The sequence below is a fragment of the Notamacropus eugenii genome, chromosome 4 (assembly GCF_028372415.1).
Source record: "Notamacropus eugenii isolate mMacEug1 chromosome 4, mMacEug1.pri_v2, whole genome shotgun sequence".
Classification (NCBI taxonomy): Eukaryota; Metazoa; Chordata; class Mammalia; order Diprotodontia; family Macropodidae; genus Notamacropus; species Notamacropus eugenii.
This window is the reverse complement of record NC_092875.1, coordinates 461486606-461512608: the sequence shown is the minus strand read 5'-3', so window position 1 is coordinate 461512608 and position 26003 is coordinate 461486606. Positions and strand designations below refer to the sequence as shown.

The 26003-nt window shown below is 40.5% G+C and overlaps 1 protein-coding gene across 7 annotated transcripts in view; it reads left to right on the top strand.

Moving 5' to 3' along the window:
* The window catches only part of ATG10 (autophagy related 10), a 366598-nt gene that overhangs the window by 1808 nt on the left and 338787 nt on the right, over window positions 1-26003 (top strand). For 4 of the 7 annotated variants that reach the window (XM_072606230.1, XM_072606229.1, XM_072606233.1 and 1 more), the window contains exon 1: window positions 16568-16741. The exons of 1 other annotated variant lie outside the window; for it this stretch is intronic. The gene's annotated coding sequence lies outside the window, so the exon portion shown is untranslated. Of the gene's footprint in view, window positions 1-16567; window positions 16742-26003 lie in introns of those variants that run through there. 2 more of the 7 variants (XM_072606231.1, XM_072606226.1) reach the window with 1 other exon arrangement.

The window sequence follows — 26003 nt, the reverse complement described above, 5'->3', positions numbered from 1 at the left end:
TTGCTTGCTCCTTGTGTGTAAATCATATCTCTCTGAACTTATATTTCCTAATCTATAAATTGAAAGGTTGTATTAGAAGATCTCTAAGATCCCTTCTACTTCTAAACCCAAGTTTATGACTCTAAGCTTCTGGATATCAATAATGCTCCTTCTTGCATAGAAAGGCAATGTGGAATAGTGGATTAAGAGCTAACTTTGAAACCAAGAAAATCTGGGTTCAAGTCTTGCCTCTGACACAAATTATATGTCTGATCTTGGGCAAGTCACTCTAACCTCTCTAGACAATACCCTAAGACTCTAGGTTGATCTTCATTGGCAGAGGGAGTTTGCTATGCTAATGATATCACAGTTCTGATCACTATACCTATGGGCAAGATAGAAGATGATGATTGAACTCTATGGTCTCTAAGGTGCCTTCCTGTTCAAAATATGAGCTTATGATACTAAACTTCTCCTTGGAGTATAAATCTTGTAATGGCATAGTTGGCACAAAGAGTATACACACTTCAGTAACTCTTTGAGCATAGCTCCAAATTGCTTTCCAGAATGACTGGAACAATTCTCAGCTCTACTAACAGTGTACAAGTATTCTTCTGTATGGACTGTTCAAGTAGGACTAGGACCTCTGGTATGAGGGCTTACTGAGTCCTTTTCAGGGCTGCTCATCCACCTGTCACCCAACTACTACCTATGGCTCCAAGAAGCTGCAGCATGTACAGCGGCCACACTCCAGTAAAACAATCTCAGCAGATGGGCTACACTAGGTTGAGGGTAACTGATGAATTAGGGAGATGTCTACCCCAAACATGTGATGACTATCCTCTGCAGAATGGGTGGGTAAGAACAATTTGTTCCAACAGTCCCGAAAGCAGCTGAAGTAGGCACTATGGAGTGCTTAGAGTTTGGTCAGACATCAGAGATATCAAGATCATCCACTGCATCCTGGGCCACTGCTAGTCATCTTGGCTTTTGTCTTGCCACTGGACTTGGTTGACTCTGGAAGAGAGAGCAAGACAAGATTTTGAACAACTCTGCCTTGCTTAAATACAATTCACATCAACTCAAGATATTACCCATGATGCCACTGTTCCTCTTTGAAAACAAAGGATTAGCAACAATGACCACCACCATCTTCTTCTTGAGCTCATCATTCTTAGTAATATACCCACCTTGTCTCTCACCATCGCCCTTTTAGTTATCCATCATTCTGATTCCTTAGAAATTAGGTTGCCCTGATTTGCAACCATAGCATTACTGGAAGGGTATTGGTGTTAAAGATGGGATTTTTATGTCAGAGAGAGCTTGGGATCATTAAATATGGAGGGCTGTTTCTCAAATGCAGTTCAACCTGCTTTCTTGCTCCTCCTCAGCACTGTGCCCAGGTCATTATCTCACTACAGTGTTTGTATATATGTATGGTCTACGAATAGTCAGATATAGAGGAGGAGACCCGGGAGAGAGGAGTGTTACAACAACCTAAAGAGAAGATTATGTCAGCAGTGGCAAAAGCTGACGCAACAACTAGAAGAATGAGATTGAGGAAAGACAACTGGATTGGGCAAGATCATTGGTAACTTTGGAGAGAGCAGTTTCTGTGCAATAATGAGGTGGAAAGCAGACAGTAGAGAGTTAGGAAGATGGAGAAAAGAAAATAGAAGTGCCTTTTGTAGATGGCTTTCTCAAGTTGTTTAACCACAAAAGGGAGGAGAGATATGGGATGATAGCTAGTAGGGATGGGAGAAATAAGGGAGGGGTTTTTAAGGATGAGACGTAGGGAATAGCCTGTAGAGAGGGAGGGAGTGTGTTTAATAGAAGAGGCAATCTGTTGGGGTAGATTGGATGGAATGGGATTGCTTGTGTATGTGTAAGAGTTTGCCATGTTAAGTAGAGGGCCATCTTTCCATATGAGACAGTAGTGAAGGAGGAGATACAGGCTAAAGGGATCAGAGTGATGTAAGATGAAGAAAAGGAGAGAAGAGGGAGCTCTTAGTAAATGATCTCAGATTTTTCAGCAAAATATGCAGCAAGGTTTTCATCTAAGAAAATGGGGGAGGGGAGTCATCAGAGATTTGAAGAAAGATTAAAAAGGTTTAGAAAAGCCACTGTGGTGAGTGGGATAGTGAATTGATTAGTTAGTTGTAAAAGGATTGCCTTGTCACAGTGAGAGCCCAATGGAACAGAAATTTGTGGTGGACCCAGTCAGCAGTTTCATGATTTCCTCCAATTTTGCTCAGAAGCATGGGAATAGTATTGGAAGGAAGCAGATGGTAGGAATTTGGGGTTTGGGGTTTGGGAGGGAAAGATCTTTGATAAGACAAAGAAAGCAGTGGATTTGAGGCAAGAAAGTCAGGAAGAGTTGAACTGTTTTTATCAAGGGGTGACTATAAGAGCATAGCCAGAGTAGGGGTGATAGCCTGGGAAAGAATTGAGAGGTACAGGGATTGGAGGACATGGTGAGGATGAAGAATGGATTTGAGGTTGTAAGGCAGGAGAGGTGAAATGACATATTATGATCAGATAAGGGAGTTTCAGAGCCAATGAACATGGATACGGAACAGCGGCAGGTGATGGTAAGATCAAAGTTATGATCATCCCTGTGTGAAGTGAGAGTGTTTTAGAGGTATAAGTCATGGGAAATAAATAAATGGAAGAATTGGGAGGTTAAGAGTGCCTAAGGGAGTATGTTAAGTCTCCTAGTATGAGGGCAGAAGTTGAAGAGGAGAGAAATACTGTGATCCAGGCATGGAACTTATTGAGAAAGGAAGGAGAGTATTCTAGAAGTTGTAGATACCAGTCAGTAGAATCTTGATTGGGTGATAAAATATGGATTGAATGAACTTCAGAGAAGGAGAGGTTACTGAGTGATGATGGTTGAGGGAAATCCTGGAAGTGGCAATGGTGGAGCAAGGAGTATTCCAGCTCCTCTTCCTTGACCAGTGAGTTGGGGGTGTGGTTATAAGTGCAACCAATGCTGGAAAAGATAGCCAGGAAACTGTTATCAGGCAGGAGCAAGGTTTCAGTGAATGCAAAAAGATGGAAAGAGCAAGATAAAATCTAATTTTTTTTTACCTATGAAGCAGGCATTCAGGAGAGCAAAACAACTTTAAAGTAGAATGTTGGGGAGGGGAGAAAGTAGGGTTAAGAGGGATTAGACTCAGGGAGAAGTTAGTTGCAGATGAAGAATAGGTTTTGAACAATGGCAGCAGGGAGTTCTGAAACACTGGGATGGAGTGGGTGTAAGTATATTAATTACTGATGAATGAGGTCAGGTAGGTTATTACCGTAAATAAGGGTTAAGGTTAGGGTTAGGCCTTTGGTGGAATTGTTTCAGGATGTCCATTGGTTATGTGTACTTATAAAGCATGGGTAGGTGCATTGAGGGTCCTTGGTTAGGGGCAAGTCAACTCTTATGGAACTACAGTCAGTCAGAGAGTAAAATGGAAGGTAAAATGAGAATTTCTTTTATACTGGTGCAGTGAATGGAGTGGTGAGCCCCATAGGTAGACGGAGAGCATGTGGTGAGGACACTGTCTTTGTGGGGCTCAAAGGGAGGCAGAATAGACCTCTCTAGCCTCTGATCCTCCTGCCTTTCTCCAAGGGAGTAGAAGCAAAAGATTGGAACTGGAGATGACCACTCTGCTCTCCTCAGAGGAAGGGAGGGTAGTAGAATGGAATCGTATCTGCTACCTTAAATGTTGTTCATCTGGGAGATATGATCAGGTTTCATCTAATTTTGGATTTCTCTGTTGTTTTTTGCAGGGGAGAGGGACCCCAAGCTCCATATTTAAAGCTTGACCACTTTTTTACTTAATGTCAGTTCTAAAATGAAGACACAAAGCAAATAGCAAAACCCATTTATCCAAATTGCAGCAAAACAGAAATAAGGGAAGGTATACCTAGGAGAATACATATCAGACTATTCTGAATGAAGGAGCTTTCCTACTGGGAGCAAATTCACTTAACTCAACCGAAAAAGAGTCCTAGATTCCACCCAAGGGGAAAACTCCTTGGAATCTCTAGAGTAGCAAGATGGATACAAGGACGTGACAGAAACTGTCAGCTCTTCTCAAGTCTTTTTAGAATCTTTTTCTTTAGTAATCTGAAGAGGGGTTGATCTCTTCCATCTTCTCTCTTGAAATGAAAGATAGGACCACCCAAAGCAACTCAATACTGAAAGAAGACTTGTAGCTTGTTCAGTTCCAAAAGAGACTGGCCCTGAAGAGTCCCAAAGGAGGACTGGCTAAGAACTCAAACTCTCATTTCTCACCTTGAACCAACTCCTCCCTGCCTCTCATGCAGGGCAGGACATTCATTTCTACGATTAAGGAGAGTCCTGTACCAATGGGTCTTAGGACAGGGGTTACACTGGTAATTGCTTCTATATGGAATGATGATAGAGCCATTTCAAAGGTTTTACTTCATCCATTTCCCATTTTTCATTAAATGCGTCATGTTAGAGAAATTATAATTACCTTTAGTACCTTCTCATTTTTATGGTGTCTTCTACTTTGGTATTAATTTTGACCTTTATTGTAATGTGCTACTACTATAGGGTTACTACTATAAAGTACTGCACCTTCCTTCTGTGGACATTTTATTTACTTAAAGAGACTGAAAAAAGACATTCCTTTAAGAAAAAAAGCTTGAACTGTTCTAAGGACCTGAGAGAAAAAGACCCTTCAAATAATGTTATGAGAGGCTATATTTGAAAGCATTTGAGAGATAAGAGCCTTGACTGAGGTAACAATGGTTGCAGTGCATTGTTTTCTAGCAGCTAAATTGAATATGAGTATTTTCAGGACTTTGGAACTTATTGCTTGCACACTCTGTATCAAAGAACTGATTTAGGGACTGTGAGACTATTGTGTAACAACTACTTGTGCTATACTTGATAAAATTGTAGATTTAACATTTCTCATCATAAGGTGGTTGTTGTTGTTCAGTCATTTCAGTCACGTCCAGCTCTTCATGATCCCATTTGGGGTTTTCTTGGCAAAGATACTGGCATGTATCTTTTTACAGATGAGGAACTGAGGCAAATAGGGGTAAATGACTTGCCCAGGGTTACACAGGTAGTAAGTGTCTGAAGCCATATTTGAATTTAGGAAAGTGAGTCTTCTTGACTTCAGGACCAGCACTCTATTTACTGTACCACTAGCTGTCTCCATCATATGGTAGAGGTGAGTTACTTCAGACCAGAAGGCTCTACTTTGAAGGAGGAAAAAGTGCAGGGTGAACATAAGGAAACTGATAAATAGGAGCCTACTGAGAAAACAAAAGAAGTTATGGACCAAAGAATGCACAGAAGCTAGAACAATCAAAGCAGGGCCTGAGGGAGAGGGAGGAAAGAATAACTGAACTGAAAACTAAAAAAGAAGAGTTTGAATTATATGCCTCTTATTTCACCCCCATGACTGAACTGATTGAGGATGACATAAGGAAGATGGTTGTTGTTTCTGGGAGCTGACTAATGTAAATCTTTGTTGCTGGGAGCTGATTGGATGAACAGAGAATCTTTTTGCCTTGTTCTTTAGTGTCATCTACTGCGTGAAAGCTAAATGAAGACAGGTGCTATGGATCACCTGGAAGCTTATTTGATTAGAAAAGATTCCTGATGCTGGTTGTTGATGGGAAGAAAGCAGAATCTTTTGTGACCTGAAGAGCTGTCTGGATTTCTCTACTTTAGTCTTAAGTATTAACTATAGCTTGAGAGAGGGGAACATCCTAAGAAGCTTGACTGGGTTGCCTTCTACTGGCTTATATGGTTAGAAAGGGTCCAGCGAGCAGATGTGCAGATTCCAGAAAGCTGCTTGTCAATGAAAGGGTATCATGCTGCCATTTTACTAAGACTTTAACAGTGCTTCCAGGGTCTAAAAGTATAGAAGAAGAGGCTTTATGTCACTGGAGAGTGGAGAAGACCAGAAGAAGAACATTTCCCCAGCATTAAAGATGTTGTGCAACTGTTCTCCTAAAAAACCATGAACATCAAAACCTGAAGTTGAGAACTGGGAGTTTCCTGGGTACTTGGTTTCCCAGCTTGTGTACCTCATTGTTAAGTTTCCATAAGTTTGTGCCTTTTCTCTCTTACATGGACACCGTGCATCAATGAGCGAATATATTGTGTATTAATATTATTCAGAATACATGTATTAGTATTATTATCTGAATATATTATGTATTAATTGTTATGCCTTGATTTGGCCTTCTATGGATTAAATGATGGTTCTTGTTTTTGCCTCCTCATTTTGTAAATGCTCTATATTTAAGGGTTAATGGTATCATTACGGCTTATTGGAAGTACATGACTGGGATCCTAGGTGCTACAGGGGTGAGTAGTAGGAATATATACCCCTAGATGCCCATCAATTGGGGAACAGCTGAACAAGTTGTAGTATATGGTTGTAATAGAATACTATTTTGCTGCAAGAAATGATGAAGGGAATAGTTTCAGAAAAATCTTGGAAGGCTTATAGGAACTGATGGAAAGTGAAGTAGAACCAAGAGAACAATGTATACAGTGACAGCAGCGTTACAACAATAATCAACTGTGAAAGATTTAGTAACTGATCAATGCAGTGATCCATGATAACTCCAAAGACTCATGATGAAAAATGCTGTTCCCCTCTAGCTATTGAACTGATGGATTCTGAGTGCAGGTGGGAAGCATTCTTTTCTCTTAATTTTTCTTCCTTTTTTGGCAACATGGCTAATGTGGAAATATGCTTCACATGATTTTATATATATAATAGGTATTATATTTTTGCCTTCTCAATAGGTGAGATAGAGGGTAAAGGGAGAAAGAGAATTTTTAACTGAAAATTTTTTTAAAAAGGCATATTTGCCTGTAACACCAGAGTTAGCCCTAGGACTCTGAGAGGGTGTAGCAGCAGCAGCAGAAGTATAGAAGCTGTGGCCAGCACGCCTCTTCTTCTTCTGTATCTCCCTGTCTTCACCCTCATTTCTGGGAACACTTCACCCTCACTCCAAAGTAGCCAATATGAGCATATGTTGGGGTCCAGCCCAAAGAAAGGTTTGGGGGGGAGAGGGGTCAGGCATGGCAAGGCAATAAGCATTTACTAAGTCTTTATTAACTACCCATTACCATGCTAAGTGCTGGGGATACAGACACAAAAGAAGTCCTTGTCTTGAAGGTATTCACATCCTAATCAGGAAAGAACATAAAAAAGGGAGCTGACAGGAAAGATGAGAAGAAGGTACTTACATGAGGTCATGGGGTTGCAATATGGAAAGTCCAGAGCACACAGCTGAAAGGGTAATGAAGGCTGGTCAGCCTGGGCCTCTTCCCAAGATGGAGGCCCTGGGGGAAGGTGCCACGTTGTATGTGTGTATGTACATAGATGTGTGTGTATGTATGTATGTATGTATGTGAATGTGTGTGTGTGTTGTTAATCACTTAAGATCATTTGAAACCCAGTAAGGGCCACAGCCTGAACTAATCAACCAGAAGAAGCACCTTGGCCTAACAGACATTCCCTCTTTGTTCTCTGAATAAACCCAAAGAATGCTTCTTCCTGTGTCAACAACTACAAGGCCATATGAAGCTAAAAGCATTCCTCCATTTATGGTCATTAAGGCATCTGAACTCAAGACAGTATCTTGAATAATGACACTTTTCTTATCTTAATTTTTGTGAATATATACTATGTTATATCATGTTGATGGTAGAGGAAACAGATATTCTGGGTTGTATTTTCAATTGACAAAATTTGTCAACTCTCTTATCTTGTTGTGTTTGCAAACTATTCAATTGGGAAAATTCCTTTCTCATGCTATGGTTAAATACATATGGTGATCATAAATTTGGGTGACATGGACATCCTGAATTGACATTGTTCTAAAATGCATAAAAGACTTCTCATTCTTTTATCAGTCAGTCAGAATTTAAGTTCTAGCTCTGTGTATACATGTATTCGCTAGCTTTAACTGAGTCTCACAATGTTAATTAGTCATTTCCTCACTAAGATTAGTCATTTCCTCAATTTCACTATTTGGGGAGATGCTGTTCAGTGCTTGTCTTGTCTAGATCCTTCCAGATCTCTTCTTGGAGAAATAACCTATCAGATGTTGGGAGTCCACTGGTAACTACGGTCTTTAAAAACCCAGGGACACCTCCAAACCACAAAGGGACATCAGATGGGACATGTTTAATGAGTGTTCCAGCCTTTTTTGGCTATCTCTGCATTAAAAAAGCCAGGAATTCTACTGAGCAGGCAGAGGAGACAGTGACCTTGCTTCTCGGAGTTGGCATTATCTCTTGCCTTTTTTTCAAGAATTCATCTATATAGGAGAACAGAAAAAATTTGTGATGAAAAAACTGGAGAACTCTAAACTTCAGAGATGTTATGTAGATAATAGGTGAAAAGCTACTTCCTGGCTTATTGTCTAGGATTCAGAGATTAAAATGGTGTGGCAAATAAAATGACACTGAAGTAAACTGAGGTACAATTTTCTCCAGGGGAGATTACAAAGGTAATAAAATTGATCGCTGATCACTTGGCAAAGCCAGGGGCCTGAGCATTGGTTAGGATAGCAGTAACCAATAAATTGGGATAATGGCCTTTCTCAGTGACCAAAGACCTTGAGTGAAGGCCAACAGGGTCTTTTAAAAGTTAGGTGTGCCTCCTTCTGATTGGCTTGACAGTATATCATTTGGACCTCTACTGGCAAAGGTAAGACGATCCCAAAATCGATATTTTAATGAGGAGCTAGGTTAAATCTTACCTCAGCTCTTCCCCACTATTTCCTTGTGGAGGGAGTCATCTCCAGGTGATAGGATTAGTCTGTCACTTGGGAAAGTGGGTTGGCCTTCAGGTAGGATTTATTCACCTTCCTCTCTGACAATTAAGGAATGCTAATTCTTTTTTGGGCCTCCTACCTCTATTAATCTTAGCCAGAAAATCAAAACCACCCCAGTCAAGACCTCCTCTCTATTAGCCTGCCCCTTGGAGCCCAAGTCACCCCTAACTTTGACAAGGAGAAAGAAGGACCCAAGAGCCATCCCCAGAGTCAGGGTCCAGCCTAAGTTGGTTCTTTGTTTAGGGGACCATTTAAAATTGGTTAGCTGGCAAATGCCCTTGTGTGAAGAGTGATCATGTTATTCTAATATACCTTAACAGTTATCCCTTTCACATCTGGGGCCTAGGGACATGGTGCCCCTATGATCTGGAAAATTTTTGTAAAAAATTTTGACCTTCCCTTTATACCAAAGAAGAAGTCTGATTTTTTTTCTTTTTCTTTTATGGGGTGTTTACAATACCTTATTGTAAAATTTGGGTTATTTAGTCATAGGCTCTCTGTCAGCTGCTGGCTTTCCAGTGTAGTCTGTGGCTTCCACAAAACTCCCCCAAATTTCCCTTTTAATTTCTTATGTCAACCTGCGATATATTGGACCTAAGATGGGGAAAGTTGGTCATATGGAAGGGATAACTTTAGAAATGGGGTTTGACAAAATGGGGAATAGGATGGATTACATAGTAATATTGGTTATTAAATGATACAGAATATTAATTTTCCTCAATGAAGAGTTATATGGAATGTTTACCATAAGCTAATGTGCAGTCTGACATCACTGGAAGACAGTAGTCCTTCAGCAGACTTGTGAGTTGCTTGAATACGTTTCCTGTATGTGCTTGACCATATGTGTCCGTCCATGTTTGTTCCTTCCTCCCCTTGTCCATTCTTCGCATGCATATTGTGTATATTTATAGTAAAGTATGCCCTAGATTTATAGGGGAAATGCTTTGTTATTATTTTTCTTACCACTAAATTCCTTTGCTTTTTAACTAATTGTGTGCCTTGACTGACCACTAAAGATAAACACATTGAGGGGGGTCATGAGCTATGAAGCCAAAGAGCATTTTGAACGTTAGGTAGCTGTTCTCTTGGAAGGCCACTCTACAACATGGGAGTGCCCCAATATGCTATATTAGCAGAAACATCTATCCATAATGTCATTTCTAAAAATTTGAGGAAAATCCTATGACAAGTAGGTGGCACAGTAAATAGAGTACTAGACTTGGAGTCAGGAAAACCTGAGTTCCAATCCTGACTCAGATACTTAGCAGTATGATCCTGGACATATTACTTCATTCACTTCTACTAGTCTCAGTTTCCACAATAGGGATAATTGAGCACCTACTTACATGGTTGTTGTGAGGACCAAATAAAATACATAAAGTGCTTTGAAAATCTCAAGGGTATATATGCATATGCATGTATATAGGTATGTATAGTTGTGGGTATGTATATGTATATGTATATATATATACATATATATATACATGCTAGCTATCATTTTTAGCAGTCTTTTTGAATTCAAACTTCCATGTAATTCATGGTGAAAGGAATGATTATTAATAACTAATGATTTGGAGAGATCCAGAGTTACCCCCTTTTTCTAAAGTTCTTATTTCAAAGTTAAGTCTCTGAAGGTTGAAATGACTTTCTCCTCATTTATGGTCAGACCCTACTTAACCTTACAAGGAATCTATTCTAAGACAGGGAAGACCATTGTACTCTACACAGGTTTGGGTGGGGATAAATTCTTTGATTAAATTCCCCAGGGCTGGGCAATTTAGAAGTAGATTATATAATCAAGTTCATTAGAATAGGTCCAGCCCCTCATTGTAATATTCATTCTCTCATTAATTGTTAACCAATCAGAATTGATTGCTACCCTCTGGAATACCCACTTTTCCAAGGGCATATAAACTGAGCTCACAGTCATGATTGTCTTTGACATTCAAGAGTGCCACTGACCTCTTACATACTAGCATTATTAATGAAAAGATTAATTACCCAGAAATTATGTCTCTTGAACTTTTTTGAACATCATGATGGATATTATATCTTTAATTGATATCCAATTCAGCAAGAATGCATTAAGCATCTATCAGGTATAAAATACTGTGCTTTGTGCAGATGAGACAAAAGCAATCTTTGTCCTCAGAAAGAGTTTACATTCTGCTGGGTGAGAAGGAAGAACACACATGAGCTGCTAAGCATATACATGGTGATTTGAGGAAAGAGAGTACAGACAACCAGGAGCATCAGGTAAATTTCCTCATAGGAGGAGGTAAATGGGATGAACTTTGAAAGGTGCTAGAGATTGATTCTAAAAGGCAGAATTAAAGAGAGATGTCCTTCTAGGCATAAAGTCCAGCCTATACAAAGGCACAAGATGGGTGATTTCAGGGAGGACAGTTTGTCCAGAGCATAGAGTATATGAAGTGGGGGGGGGGGGATGCGAAGAGGAAGGGAAGGAGGGAATAAACATTTAGATGTAGTGCCTACTATGTACACTATGCTAAATGCCTTGCAAATATATCTCATTTGATCGTTTGAAGGGAGGTAAAATACATTGTAAAGACTGTCAGACTTCAATATTGTTCAGACCTTTAAATGTTAAGTTTAGGATCTGTACTTAACTCTAGAGGTAATAGGGATCCCCTGAAGCTTTTTGAGCAGGATAGTGATGTGGTTGGACTTGGGCATTATGTCAGACCTATGTTTTGTAAAGATTGTTTCGGCAGCTATACGGAAGACAGATTGAAGAGACTGGATGTCAGAGGTCTAATAAGGAGGCTGTTGCAGGAACGGGCATGAAAACATGAGGAAGATCTAAGCCCAAGTTTTGTTGGCCTGAGTGGGGTGACAGGGCTATGTCTAAGATATATTGTATTTCTTCTCTATTGCCATACCAATAGTTTTTTGCTCTTTCTTGGAAAATGATTTTTAAAATCTGTAAGATATATTGAGTTTAATATTTGCTCCTTCACAAACAGATCAAACAATGATTTTCACAAAGTCATGGACATCATGTATACATGCTACACTGATGCCCAGAATTGTGTCCACTGTTCATATTTAGGGATATTTTGATTGATTTAGGCAACTTCCTTTCCTAACTAGCTCTGCCCATCTCTATATATTACTTTCCACTTCATGCTTCTTAGCAACCTGTGGTCTTTGGGTCCTCCAGATTTAAGCAAGATCACCCTACCTGTCACCCAGAGACCAGATTTCTGGCTTAGCCAATTTAATGCTTAGACTAGAATACCTTTTAAGGAAAGATGGCTTAGGACACAGTTCCCTTATCAATCCCAAATAAATAGTATTCCAACTTCTCACAGTTTTAGTCAGTATAAGTCAGACATAAAGATGGGTTGGGTTCATTCCCTGCAAGGAAAGAACATAGGTAGGGAAGCTGAAGAACATAAGGAGTAAATTGGAAAGGAGGGAGAGAAGACAGAAAGAATGGGAGGCTAGAAAAGGTAAGAGAACTTGTATTTAGTTAGCAGATATTTTTAGAGTATCTAGTCTAATAAACAGTCAACTAGGAAACATGATTTTGAATATGTTGATTTTTCTCTTGGTGAATAATATCAGCAATTGTGATTAAAATGATTTTATCCAAGTGATGGGCTTTTCCAGAGGCATCAACTCCTTATAGAAAAAGATCCAGTATTTGTTCTGAATGAGGTAAAAGTAGTGGCCAGATTTTGTCAGATTAATTTTATAGTGTTTTTGATATATTCTTGCAACCTATTAAATGCTTTTCCTTAATTGTTGTGTATGTGCTGGTGGTTTTGGCAGCCTGGCTTTGTCATTATGATAGCATATACTGTAATCATCCCTTTTCAGCTCCAAGCTTAATAGCTTTGCAATGAATTATTGGACGTTCAATAGCCATTGCCATCAGAGTATATAGAAATGATGGGTAAACATTAGTTGTACAATACTTGCAATTACTGCTTTAGCATTTCTAAGTTTAAACTATACCTACTGTAACCTCAATTTCTTTTCTTTGAGCACTAATAACTATTTTTTGTTCAGAAGTAAGGTTTGACCTTCTTTTGTGTTACTCATTCCTTTTAGTTCCTTTTCTTTTAATGGAGGAATTACTGAGCATTAAAATACCTCCAGATACCTTTAATGATAGATTTCTTTAATGGTAGCTTAGTGGGAGAAAAAAAGAACATTGAACTGGCAGTCAGCAGTCCTAGGTGCTGGTTCTAGCTCCAGCATTAACTAGTTGTGCAATCTTCTTTGAGTCATTTAACCTATGGGTGTCTGAGTTTCTTGAAGGGTGATTATATAAGGGTAATACCATTGACTCTAACTCACAACATTGTCAGTATAAGGGTGAGATGCTATGGATTTTCTCAGCTCTTAAAAGTTACTACCCTTGTTGGGTAAGAAGATTTTTGATTGAACCAAACAATGAGAATTGAGTGTGAAAGTGGTCTGTTCAACTCTCTGAATTAATCAAAGCCACTTAATGAGAGACTAGCGCTAAGAATTTGCATAAAAGGAAGAAATTATCCAGTGGCAAGGTAGGATATATCTAAGAGAGGCACTGGCTATCTGCCAAGCAGAATACCCAGGTTGAAAGGAGACTTTGAGAAAAGGTCAGCTCAGAAAGATCCCATGGAACACATTACTTATCTGGCTCATTGATAGGTGAACAATCTATGAACAAGAAATAGAATGCAGTGTGGGGTGTAAAATAGATAATTTGATGACACTAAATTAGAAAATCTCCATACAAATAAAACAAATGTAGCCAAGATAAGAAGGAAAGCAGAAAATTGAGGGGAAATTTTATAGACAGTTTTTCTGGTAAAGGTCTCATATCTCAAATATATAAAGAATGTTGTCAAATCTATAAGAATATGAGTCATTCCCTGTAATGACAAACAAAATAGGATCTTTTGCTGTTTTTGTTTTAGTATAATCAAGTGCTTCTGATTGAATAATGTGAATAAAGATCTTTCCCACTCATTAATGAGCCTGGGAAGATTTGTAGGAAGCCCCACACCTTTTGTTAATGAGGCACTGGTTCTCAAGGGTTGTGATGCCCTCTGGCTCTGAAAAATGTATAAGTACTCTGATATGAGGTTTCACTTTGGGGTTTACTTGTTGGAAGTGTTTGTTTGGCCAGATAAGACTCTGAGCAGCCACTAAGGAGGCCTCCATCCCCTTTGAAAACCCAGATGTTGGTGCTTCTCTCTCTGGTAACTATGTACGTATGGTCAGACAGTGAGATCTGTGATGTATGTATTGCTTATGTCAGACAGTTGGAAGCCCTATCTGCTGGTTGATCTTTGTTTCTCTGTTTGTATTTTCTCTGAAGTTCAGGGTGCTGACTTCTCCCCCTGAACTAAGTGAATGGTACAAGCATATGCTTGATTAAAGTGATTGTTGCCCCCCCCCCCTCCCCAAGTTACCTTTGCTTTTATCACAGCAAAGAACCTGTGAGAGCAGGCCCTCCTGTGTATGTTGGGGTGCTTGCTTTTACATTCTCTAACCGCTAAATGGTCAGAGGATATGAACAGGCAGTTTTCCAGTGATGAAATCAAAACAATTCACAGTCATATGAAAAAGTGCTCTAAATTATTATTAATTAGAGATGCAAATTAAAACAACTTTGAGATACCATTTTATACCTATCAGATTGGTTAAAATAATTGAAAGGGAAAGCAACAAATGTTGGAGGGGATATGGAAAAATTAGGATGCTAATTCATTGTTGGTGGAACTGTGAACTGATGCAATCATTTTGGAGAACAATCTGCAATTATGCCCAAAGAGTTATTAAACTGCCTATACCTTTTGACCCATTAATACACTATTATGTTTGTTTCCCAAGATGATTAGGGAAAAAGGAAAAGAACCTAAATGTTTTAAAATCCTTATGGCAGCTCTCTTTGTAGTGGCAAAGAACTGGAAACTGCAGAGATGCCTGCCAATTGGGAAATGGCTGAACAAGCTGTAGTACATGATTGTGGCAGAATACTACTGAGTTATAAGAAGTGATGAGCTCAATGATCTTAGAAAAATATGGACAGACTTGCACGAAATGATGAAGAGCAAAATGAGAACCATGAGAAGGATGTATACAGTAACAGAAACACAGTTTTAAGGACAACTTTGAGGGGCTAAATAATTTTGATCATAAATATCCAAATTAACTACAAAGGATCTATGAAGTAAGATGCTATCTGCATCCAGAGAAAGGAATGAGAAATAGAAGTATGTATAGAATGATTTCACAACTACACACATACAGATATTTGTATCTAATGGTAACCATCTCTAGGGTGGAGAAAGAAAAAAAGGAAAGTTACATGATAACTTTATTATGTATATAAGAGGAAGAGCAAATTGTTCATCATAGATGAACAGTTTCCTGTGCAAAAAAAAAAGAGAGAAGGAAAAAAGAAAAGGTCACTTCTTTCCCCAACTTCATCCCTGGATGGTTGTTTATTTTAAGACATTCTAATTTGCTATTTCATTACCCAAATGTTTCCAGTAAACTGAATTTTGTCTTGACCACAAAGAGGCCAGGGTTAACTAGGCATAGATAGAAGCAAAAAGTTAGGCAGAGATCCCAACCTCTGTCTAAATATTAGGAGTTTTCTTAACTGGGGGCTCAACAGAATTGTGAGCTTTTCATTTAAATCAAATCCTCTAAAGCTGAAGGAGAAGGAACCAAGTAGAACTGAAGGGTCATTATACTGCCCCGCCTCCCAGGATCAAAATGAACTAACCTTAGAATCCTTTAAAATGTTCTATGTAAAGAGCATTTTGAAATGTTCTTTGCAATGGCAGAGTCAGTCATGGGAAGCACCCACTTTTAGAACTGGAGAAGACAGCTAAGCAGCTGTCACTCATGTACCTCTAAAGGCGGGTCATCCCTCCTCCATTTCCCTCTCTGCATCCACCTGTCCCTTTTCACAATAATAGTAAGTCCCTGTGGCCAGCGCAGACCCTGGAGTTTCCCCCAGATGTCTGCTGCCCCCTCCTCCAGTGTTCCAGCGCTCTTTCTACCCCCGCCTCGTCCTCCCCACATTTGTCTTTTGTTCTCCAACTTTCCATCTCCTTTCTTTCTCCAGCCCGAATTTCAGATCGTGCCACGTATGGCACTGCCACCCACCCCCCTGGCGGGCCCGTTGGGCTTTCTCCATCCTCTCCCCTAGAAGTGTAGCCCAGGTTATTTATCGGGGAGCTGTGCGCTGGGCGCCCTGGGGTGGGATGGGAGCAGGCTCCGCGGGGCTGAAGGGGGGCTGCGTGATGCCCAGGACTCCGCCTCTCCTCCCCCTCTGGTTCTCAGGAACGTTAAGGGGCTGCCCTGGACGTGCCCGTGTCTGTGAGCAAGGGGCACAGCAGCTCCATCACCGGCTCTGGTGACGGCCTTGCCCACCCCAAGCCGGAGCTGCCCTGGCTTGGCTCCCCACTCAAGTCCTGCCAGACCAATGGCCATTCTGCCTCCGCTCTTTCTTCCCCCAAAGTGGCTCCGGAGGGTGGGGGTAGGGCTGGGTAAAGAGAAGGGGTGGACAGCTCGGGAAGCTAGTTGGCGCTGGAGGCGGATGACGTCACCAGCGAGGAGGGAGGTCGCCCCGCCCCTCTCCCGCACTGGAAACGTACGTCAGCCTCCTTCGCATCCGCCCGCCCACGCTGACGGGCGGCAGCGGCAGCGTGGGGGCGGGGAGGAGGCGGAGCCTCCGGAGGCCTCCTGGATCGTAGGGGGAGGGGCGGGAGGGGCGGGGCTACGAGGCTCCTCCTCCTTCGTCTCCCGCGGTGTAGATGACTGTCGCTCTCTTAGGGGAAGCCTCTGCCCCCAGAGCTGGGTAAGGGCGGTGGAGGGGTCGTCCCGCACCGCCCCGCCTCCGTGCCCGCTGTCCGTGTGGGCGACGGAACGAGGGGCAGAGCGGAGCGGAGTGAGTATCCATCCATCCGGCAGTCAGTCCATTCGTCAGTCCCTACTCCGGAAGGAAGAGGGGGAGGGGAGGGGAGGCCCGACCCGGCCTCTGCAGCCTCGTTCTGGTCTCCTGGGACCGAGCCAGGGCTGGAGGAGGAGCGGGGGAAGGAAGGGGGAGCCTTCCCCTCCCCCTCCCCGGGGCTCCCGCCGCCTTCCTGGCCGCGATCCCCCCGCGCTTCCCAGGGCCAGGCACTGTCCGAAGTGCTGGGGATTCCGAGACAAAGCCTTGGCAGGCCTGCCCTCGGGGGGCTTCCGCTCTGGCCTCGGCCAGCTGTGCACGTGCCAAACGGGTTAGGTTAGGAAGCCGGGACCCCAGGAAGTGGGAGGGATCAGGAGGGGCTTCTGTGTGACGTAGTCCTTGTGCTGGCCCAGATTTTCACGTAGTGGGCTTGTTTTGGTTTGTTTTGGTCATATTGAGGCAGGGTAAGGACTTGGAGCTGAAAGTTATACTGCCTCCAGCCTTTAGGAGTTGTTCAGTTGGAGCTGACTTCTTCCCCTTTTACCTCGAATGACACATTGCAACAGTGAATCTCCAGTTACTTGATAGTCTGCTTCCAGGTACCACTTAAGTCCCCTGAAATGTAACCATGGAGAAGTGTAAATTACATGAAAGGATACATGGCCAAGTGGGAAAGGATAATCTGACATGTATCCAGTAGCTGAAACATTAAAGTTTCTCAGCAGTATAATCTACCCTTTCATGACTGGTAAAATCTGATAAGGGCAAGGTATTGCCAGAAATTTTTGTTGGAGGGCTACAGTTTGAGAGATCAAACTCCCAAGTTTGTGCATCCTTTCCTTAAAGAGTGCAAAGGAACAGAAACTCTTGTGTATGGATTAAATATACATCAGAGAGATCAACGTAGTACTACTACATATTGAATTTGGTCTCCTTAGGGAGGTGATAGTAAAATAACATAAAAGAAATAGACTCATGACTTAGAAAGGCTCTCCTGAGGTCATCTAGTCATTTTATAGTTTAAACAAGTCCACAGAGATTACGTGACTTAACAGAATCACAGATTTTGAGAGTTGGAAAGGACCTTAGGGGCCATTTAGTCGAACCTGTACATGACGAGTTGTCTTTTTAGCTTTGCTTGAAAACCTCCAAAGTCTTGGAACTCATCATCCTTTGAGGCAGCCCATTCCATTTTTGGGCAGCTCTCATTATTAGGAAATTTTTCCTGACATTAAATATAAAGTTGCCTTTTTGCAACTTTATTTCTTTGTTCTGGCATCCTAGGTCAAATAAAACAAGTCTAATGCCTCCTCCACATTATGGCTCTTGTCAACTGACATCCTTCTTGGGTTTCCTCCAGGCAAACCATGCCTAGCTCTCCACTCGTTAAGGCAAGCAATTTGATATCAGTTATACATGTGAAATCATTCAAAACATTTCCATATTTGCCATATCACAAAAAAGTGAGAAAATTATACTTCAATTTACACCCAGTTCACCAGTACTCTCTCTGGAGGTGGATAACCTTTTTTCTTCATCAGGAGTCCTTTGCAATTGTCTTGGGTCATTGTATGCACAATGATCCCTTGATTCTTCTGACTTCACTTTACTTTAATTTATGTAGGTCTCGTATTTTTCTGAAACCAGTCCAATAGTCATTTCTTAGAGTACAAAAGTATTTCGTCACAATCGTATGCCACAGCTTGCTCAGCCATTCCCCCGTTGATGAGCGTCCCCTCAATTTCTAATTCTTTGCCTCCACAAAAAGAGCTGCTATAAATATTTCTGTACATAAAGGTCCTTTTCTTTTTTCTTCTCTTTGGGGTATAGACTTCGTAGTTGTATTTATTGCTGGATCAGAGGGTAGGTACTGTTTTATAGCCCTTTAAATATAATTTCAGATTATTCTCCAGAATGATAGGACCAGTTCACTACTCTTCCAACAATTCATTAATGTACCTATTTTCCCTCATCCCCTCCAACATTTGTCATTTCTAATAGGTGTGGAGTGGTACCTCAGAGTTGTTTTAATTTCCCTTTCTCTAATCAGTACTGATTTAGAGCATTTTTAATCACTGTAGATGGCTTTGATTTCTTCTGAAAACTGCCTGTTCATATATTTTGGAGACTGGCTCTCATTTTTATAAATTTGACTCATTTGCCTACATAGTTGAGAAGTGAGGTCATTACCAGAGAAACTTATTATAAAATTTTTTGATATTCATTATCTATGGTACTGTTTAGCAAAATGTAGTTTTCTTGATTATTTCTTTTAATTAGATCTGTTTTTGCTTTTACTTTGAGATCATGATTGCTAACCCTGACTTTTTGACTTCAGCTGAAGCATAATAGAATCTGTTCCAGCCCTTTATTTTAACTGTGTGTATCTTTCTGTTTCAAGTGTATCTGTTATATACAATATATTGTTGGATTCTGGTTTCTATTCCATTGTACTATTGACTTCTATTTTATGGGTTAGCTCATCCCATTCATATTCACAGTTATGACTACTTTATGTTTCCTTCCATCCTTTTTTCTTCTGTTTATCCTTATCTGTCTCTTTATATCCTGTCCCTCCTCAGAAGTCTGTTTTGCTTCTGACCATTGACTCCTTTAATCTACTCTCCCTTTTCTCATTCTTCCTTTCCCCCATTTTTTATCCCCTTCCACACCTATTTCCTGTTGGGTAAGGTAGATTTCTATACCCAACTGAGTGTGTTTATATATTCTTCCCTCTTTGAACCAATTCTTATGAGTGAGGATTAAGCATTACCTGCTACCATCCTCTTTTCCCCACCTCCACTATAAAAACTCTTCCTTGTGTGCTTCTTTTATGTCAGAAAATTCCCCTCATTCTACCTCTCTCTTCCCCTTTTCTCAGTGCATCTCTTTTTTGTTTTTGAGAGAATCCCAATATAATCAACTCTCATCCTTGCCCGCTGTCTGTGTAGACTCCTTCTAATTGTTCTAATAAAGTTCTTAGGAGTTACATGTATCATCTTCCCACATAGGAATGTAAACAGTTTGACTTTATTGACTTTCTTACGGTTGGTCTTTCATGTTTACCTTTTTATGCTTCTCTTGAGTTTTTCTGAGTGTCAGCTTTTCTAAAAATTCAGCTCTGGTCTTTTCACCAGGAATGCTTAAAAATCCTCTGTTTCATTAAATATCAATTTTTTTCCTCCTGAAGGATTATACTCAGTTTTTCTGGGTAGGTTATTCTTGGTTGTAATCCTGGCTCCTCCACCTTCTGGAATACCATCTTCTACGCCCTCCATTCCATGTACATGGAAGTTGCTTGTGTGATCCTGACTGTAGTTCTACAATATTTGAATGGTTTCTTTCTGTGTACTTGCAATATTTTCTCTTTGACTTGGGAGTTCTTGGGAGTTTTCATTTTGTAATCTCTTTTAGGAGGTGATAGTTAGATTCTTTCTATTTCTAGTTTACCCTCTGGATCTAAGATATTAGAGCAGTTTTCCTTGATAATTTCTTGACATATGATGTATAGGCTCGTTTTCTGGTCATGACTTTTAGGTAGTCCAATAACTCTTAAGTTATCTCTCCTTAATCTATTTTCTAGGTCAGTTTTTCCAATGAAATATTACACATTTTCTTCTATTTTTTCATTCTTTTGACTTTTTTTGTGTATGTCTTGATGTCTTGTTGAGCCATTAGCTTCCATGCAGTGAATTCTAATTTTTAATTATTTTCTTCAGTGAGGTTTTCTACCTCTTTTTCTATTTGGCCTTTTTTGCTTTTTAAGGAGTTCTTCTCTTTAGTGAATTATTGTACTTCCTTTTCTATTTGGCTAGTTCTACTTTTAAAGGAGTTTTTTCTTCAGTGAATTTGTACCTCCTTTTCTATTTGCCCTATTCTGGAAGATGTTCTTTTTTTAAGTAAATATTTGTGTCTCTTTTATCATTAGGCCAATTCTATTTTTTTATAGTGTTATTTTGTCAGTTAAATTGCCAGTTGTGCTGACCTATGTCCTGCCACTGGACTCCAATGACCCTGGAGGAGACAGTGAGGCTGATGACTTTGCACAGCCCTGCCTCATTAAATCCAGTTCATTTGCAAGCCAATACATCACCCTCCTGATGTAATTGGTCCTCTTTAAGAATGAAGAACAAACAAACAACTCTGGAAATATCCCAAGGCTTGTTCTTAGGCCCTTTTTTCTTTCTCTTCATACATCTTTTGGTGATCACATCAACTCCCATGGGTACAATGGTCATCTCTCTGCAGATGAGTCTTAGATTTTTGTATCTATCCCTAGCCTTTCTTTTGAGCTATAGTTGTTCATCAAAAACTACCTTTTGGACCTCTAAAAATGAACATGCTGAAGGCAGTTCAAACTCAACATTTTCAAGACAGAACTCATTTTCCCCCATCCCCCAACTCTCTCCTTTTCTGAACTTCCTTATTACTGCTGAGGGCTTCCTGATCCTCCTAGTCACCAGGGCTTCAAACCTTAGTGTCATTTTTAACACCTCAGTCTCATTTACCTTGCACATCGAATCTGTTGCCAAATCTTGTAGTTCTACTTTCATAAACGTCTCTTCTGTATATTACCTTTTCTCACACAGCCACAATCCAAGTTCAGATCTTCGTGATCTCTTAAAGGGCCTATTGTAGTAGCCTCCCTGATCCAACTCTCTCCTTACGCCAATTCATCCTTGACTCAGCTGCTAAAGTATGGGTCTGACCATATTGCTTTCTACCCTCTTATCTTTAGAATCAAATATCAACTCCTCCTTTGCACTTGAAGCTCCTAATAACCTGGCCTCTTCCTACTTTTCCTGTCACTTCAGTTTTTAAAATTTATTTCTTATTTTTTCAGTTAACAAAAATCCAGTTTCTCTCTTTCAAAGTTATTTGTTTTTACAGTATTGTTGTTTTATAAATTGTTCTGGTTCTGCTCACTTCATTCTGTTTCAGTTCATAGAAGTCTTTCTAGGTTTCACTGAAACTGCCCCTTTCATCATTTCTTAATGCATATATAAATACATTACACTTCCATTACAGTCATTCCATGACAGTTTGTTCAACCATTCCCCAACTGAAGGGCACCTCCTTAGTTTTCAATTCTTTGCCACTATAAAAAGAACTGCCATAAATATTTTTGTATACATGGTTCTCTTCCCCTTTCCTGTCTTCTTATACTTGATCCCCCTCTACACACTATACAGTCCAACAGTACTGGCCAGCAGCCTACTGTTTCTTCTACTGACACCCCCTTGCCCTATGCCTGCTTTGGCTCCTTGCTCCAATTTCTCTTTATTCCTTTGGCGACATTAGCTGGTCTCTTGTTTTCAGTTCTCTATTATGTATCGCTACCCTGTAACCAAATCTACTTGTCCAAGCCAGGCCTTTTGCCTATTCTCAGGTCTTTTAATTTCCTACTGCTTATTGGATAGCTTCACATAGGTTTTTTCCTAACTTATCTGAAACTCAATATCCAAAACAGTTTCTTTTCTGAAGCCTTGAAGTAATTTTAAATTTAAGAAAATAGGATTAAGAGCTGGGAAGGACCTTAGCAACACTAGAGAAATCTTGTCACAGGCACTTAGTTCTTCTGTGATCTAGGGTAAGTCAACCTTTAGTTTCCCCATATGTAAAATAAGTGTTGGAGTTAATGACTTCTAAGGCTACTTCAACCTTTGCTGTGAAACTGACATCCAGAGAGATTTCAGCAACTTTTCCGGTGGGCACACAGGCAGGACTCTGTTAACTGTATCACCAAGATGGCCTCTTTGATATTTGATGCTGCTGAGCACCTCATCATTGGTACTTTTGTCTTTTTACTTTTGTGGTGGTATTTCCTGGTCTCTTTTCTTGGTTTGTTTTGCTGGTACCTCTTCCGTTCTCAAGCCTGGGCATTTCCCAAATATTGCTTCAGAAGCTTTTCTTTCCCTTGGTGATCTCATCCCCTACCATGACGTCAGTTACCATTTCTGTGCAGATGACTACCAAATCTATAGCTCTAGCCTTGAATTCTGGAGCTGGAGCTTTATATTTCTGAGTATCTCCTGGACCTCTCCTAGATGTGTCCTAATAACTCAAACTTAGTAAAAAACTGAGCTCGTCTTTCTTCTGTCTTCTCCTCCTCCTCTCAAATGAATGATTGTGAAAGCATTCATTAAAGTGCTTACTGTGCATGGGATATGAATAGAAAAGTAAGACAGTCCTGCTCTCAAGGATCTCACCTTCTGATGGGGTAGACAACAAATATAAGTCAGATGGAAAATCCCCATGGTCCTTAGGGTGCAGAGACAAAGCAGATGGTAAAGCATTTTGTAAAACATCATTTCTGCTGATAAAATCATACTAGTTTCTTAAATAATATCAAAGTGCCAAGGATTTGGGTGGTGAGAACTTTCTTTTCTGGATCTTCAATAGCTGTGACTTTCAGACCCTGTAGAAGCAATTGTCAGTTGCTCAGGGAGTTGCTTTGTGGGATGATGACTGCAGAGGACTGGGCTGAGAGGGGCTGCCATTCCCAGAGCCTTTGAGCTTGCCTTCTAATGAAAGCAGTTGGTTAGCACTTGGTGGTTTTGAGGAAGATGAGCCAGCTCACTCCAATGATTGCTCCCCTCAGTGACTGTAGGGGCCCTAGGCTTTAGGTGGTACCAGTGATCTTGGATCACTACTATTCCCTGGGCTTTGGGGTTTGGTCATAGGCTGTCTCCATTGGGGTTGGAGGAAAGGTGGTGATTGACCTAGGAAGTGATTTGACTTGCTTGGCACATGTTGCTTCTTGTCTGTCCCTCAGGGTGCCTTGTCTACCCAATAGGTGACAGTTAGTTGGCAGTTGGTGGGGATGGCTGGCTGTTCTCCACAGGAGTTGCCACATGGGCTACAAATAAAAGGATAACAAAAACAATTATCCTGCCTCTTTTATCTTCCCTTTTTCTGTTAAAGGCAATGCCATGTTTTCAGACTTGAGACTTTGCAGACTTTTTCCATTCTGGACTCCCCACATTTAATCACTTCCTAAATTCTGTTGATCCTTCCTTAGCAACATCTCACATCTAATCCCTCCTTTCTACTCACTACCACCACCCTAATTCAGGCCCTTATTACCTCTTTCCTACACTATGGCTTCTCAGAGAATTAGGCTTCTGATCTCGTTTCAGTTGCTTACAGGATAAACTTTAATTCCTGCGTTCAGCATTTATAATGATCCTCCCTAGTCTAGGCCCAAACTCCCTTTACAGCCTTGTTTCATACTATTCTCCTCGCGTACTCTCTGAATGTGACTATTCATATTCCCTAAGTTACTTTCCTCCTCTTATTTCTGAATATTTCCTTACATTGTTCTCTACCAGGAAGAGGATCCCCTTGTATTTCTACCTGTTGAAATCCTCTTCCTTCAGGGCTTGGTTCAGGTACCATCTTCTCCATGAGGCATAATTTTATTAGAGATTTCAAATACACCGTGCCGTGCATTTTACATATAATATCTTATTTAGCTGAGTTCTTCAGTTTTGTAAGAACACGCTAGAAAACTTTTGCAAAACCAAGAGAGGCTGAGTAGTGAGCCTGATGTTAGAAAGAGCATTGGATTTTCCAAGGAGTCGAGGGTTCAAGTCCTGCCTCACCTGTTTTCTGGCCATGTGATCTTGGTAAGGTCACTTGACCTTATCACTGGGCTTGTTTCCTCTTTTTTTTCATTTTATTATTTTTTTCAGTTTCCTCATTTTTAAAATGGGAATAATAACTGCTATACCTAGCTTATAGGTTATCAAATGAGAGAATGAGTGTGGAAATAAATGCTTTGAAAATTAAAATGCTGTGTAAATATTATTATTATCCTGTGTCTACAGGAGGCACTCCCCTACCAGCCACTGGGGGAGGATGGAGACAGAAACTATGTAAGAGAGAGTATAGATAGATCAGGACCAACTGATCATTGCTATTGGAAAAACAATGTCATTATTATTATAAAAGTAATAATATATTGGGACCAAAGATAGTTGATGTCATAGTATCAATTAAACGATAAAATAACATTTTGTGGATCAGATAGAAAGTCTAATAAAAAGAAAGGAAAATAGGTTGGCAAAAAAGTGAAAAAGTAAAAATAAGTGAAACCAAAAAAAAATTCTCACTTTTTTTTTTTTTGGTAGAGTATAAATATATTAAAGGCTTTATGTTACAGAAAGGGTATTTTCTCTAGAGTCAAGGCCTGGGTTCAGGTCTCATCTCTGAACTTATTGTCTCTGTAACCTTGGCCAAGTCACTTACCTTCCCTGGTCAAGCTTCCTCCTCTGTAAATGAGGGGGTTGCACTAGATGGCTCTGAGGCCCCCTTGCATCTCTAGTTCTGTGATCCTCTGTTCTAGGAAAGACTAACACATTTCAGATAGGCATGATTGCATGATTTGTTGTTCAAACTCTACTTTCTAAGTGACTCTAACAAATATTCCTAAATGATCAAAACAATTAGACCTTTCTTGAGAGATACTGTGAAGGCTGGATTTTGCCTAATTCTTAGTTCATTTGCATTGGTTGGTACACAGCTGTCCAGCGTGTGTTCCTTTGTGTTTTAGGAAGATAAATTAAAAAGCCGTAAGGAAAACATATCTTTTAGGTCAGAATTGTATTGCTTTTGGCTAAAGGCCATTGTAGAAGATTCTCTCTGTAACTTTCTAACAGCTATTCCAAGTCCATATGTTTGTTAGCAGGAAAAATTGTGAAGTAGGCTGTGTTTTCCATCTGTCCCATTTTTTGTACTGCTCCATTTCAGTACCCTAAGGTGCTCATAAAATGTCATGGCTGCCCAGGCCCCCCCCCCCCCCCCCCCAGTGCTCCACCCGTGTATCCATTTGCCCTTTCCTTTTTCTACCTTTACCTGCCCAAATGTAGTAATCCGGTATCTCATTCTTGAGATCCTTGCCAGACTTGTAATCCTTTGGAACTAATTTAAACCAAGTTGCTAACAGCTTAATAGAGAGCATGATTTTGTGTGGAGAGATAATAATATTTGGGCTCAGAAGGTGTTGGATTCCTGTCTCTCCCATGAGGCCTGTGGCCTTGGGTCCTTCCCCATCTCTGACCTTAGGGTATCCAATAGTGATGTGGTGTAAATGTTTTGTAAACCATGACGCACCATATAAATGTGAGCTGCTGTTCTTTCTAGACGTCATTTACCCAAGGGTGTCTAGCTGTGGTGATAGCTTTCTTCAAGACCTTCCATCCAAGGAGGGATTGACCTTGTTCTACTTTCTCTATGAGGACAGAGCTAACCTTGAGTAGAA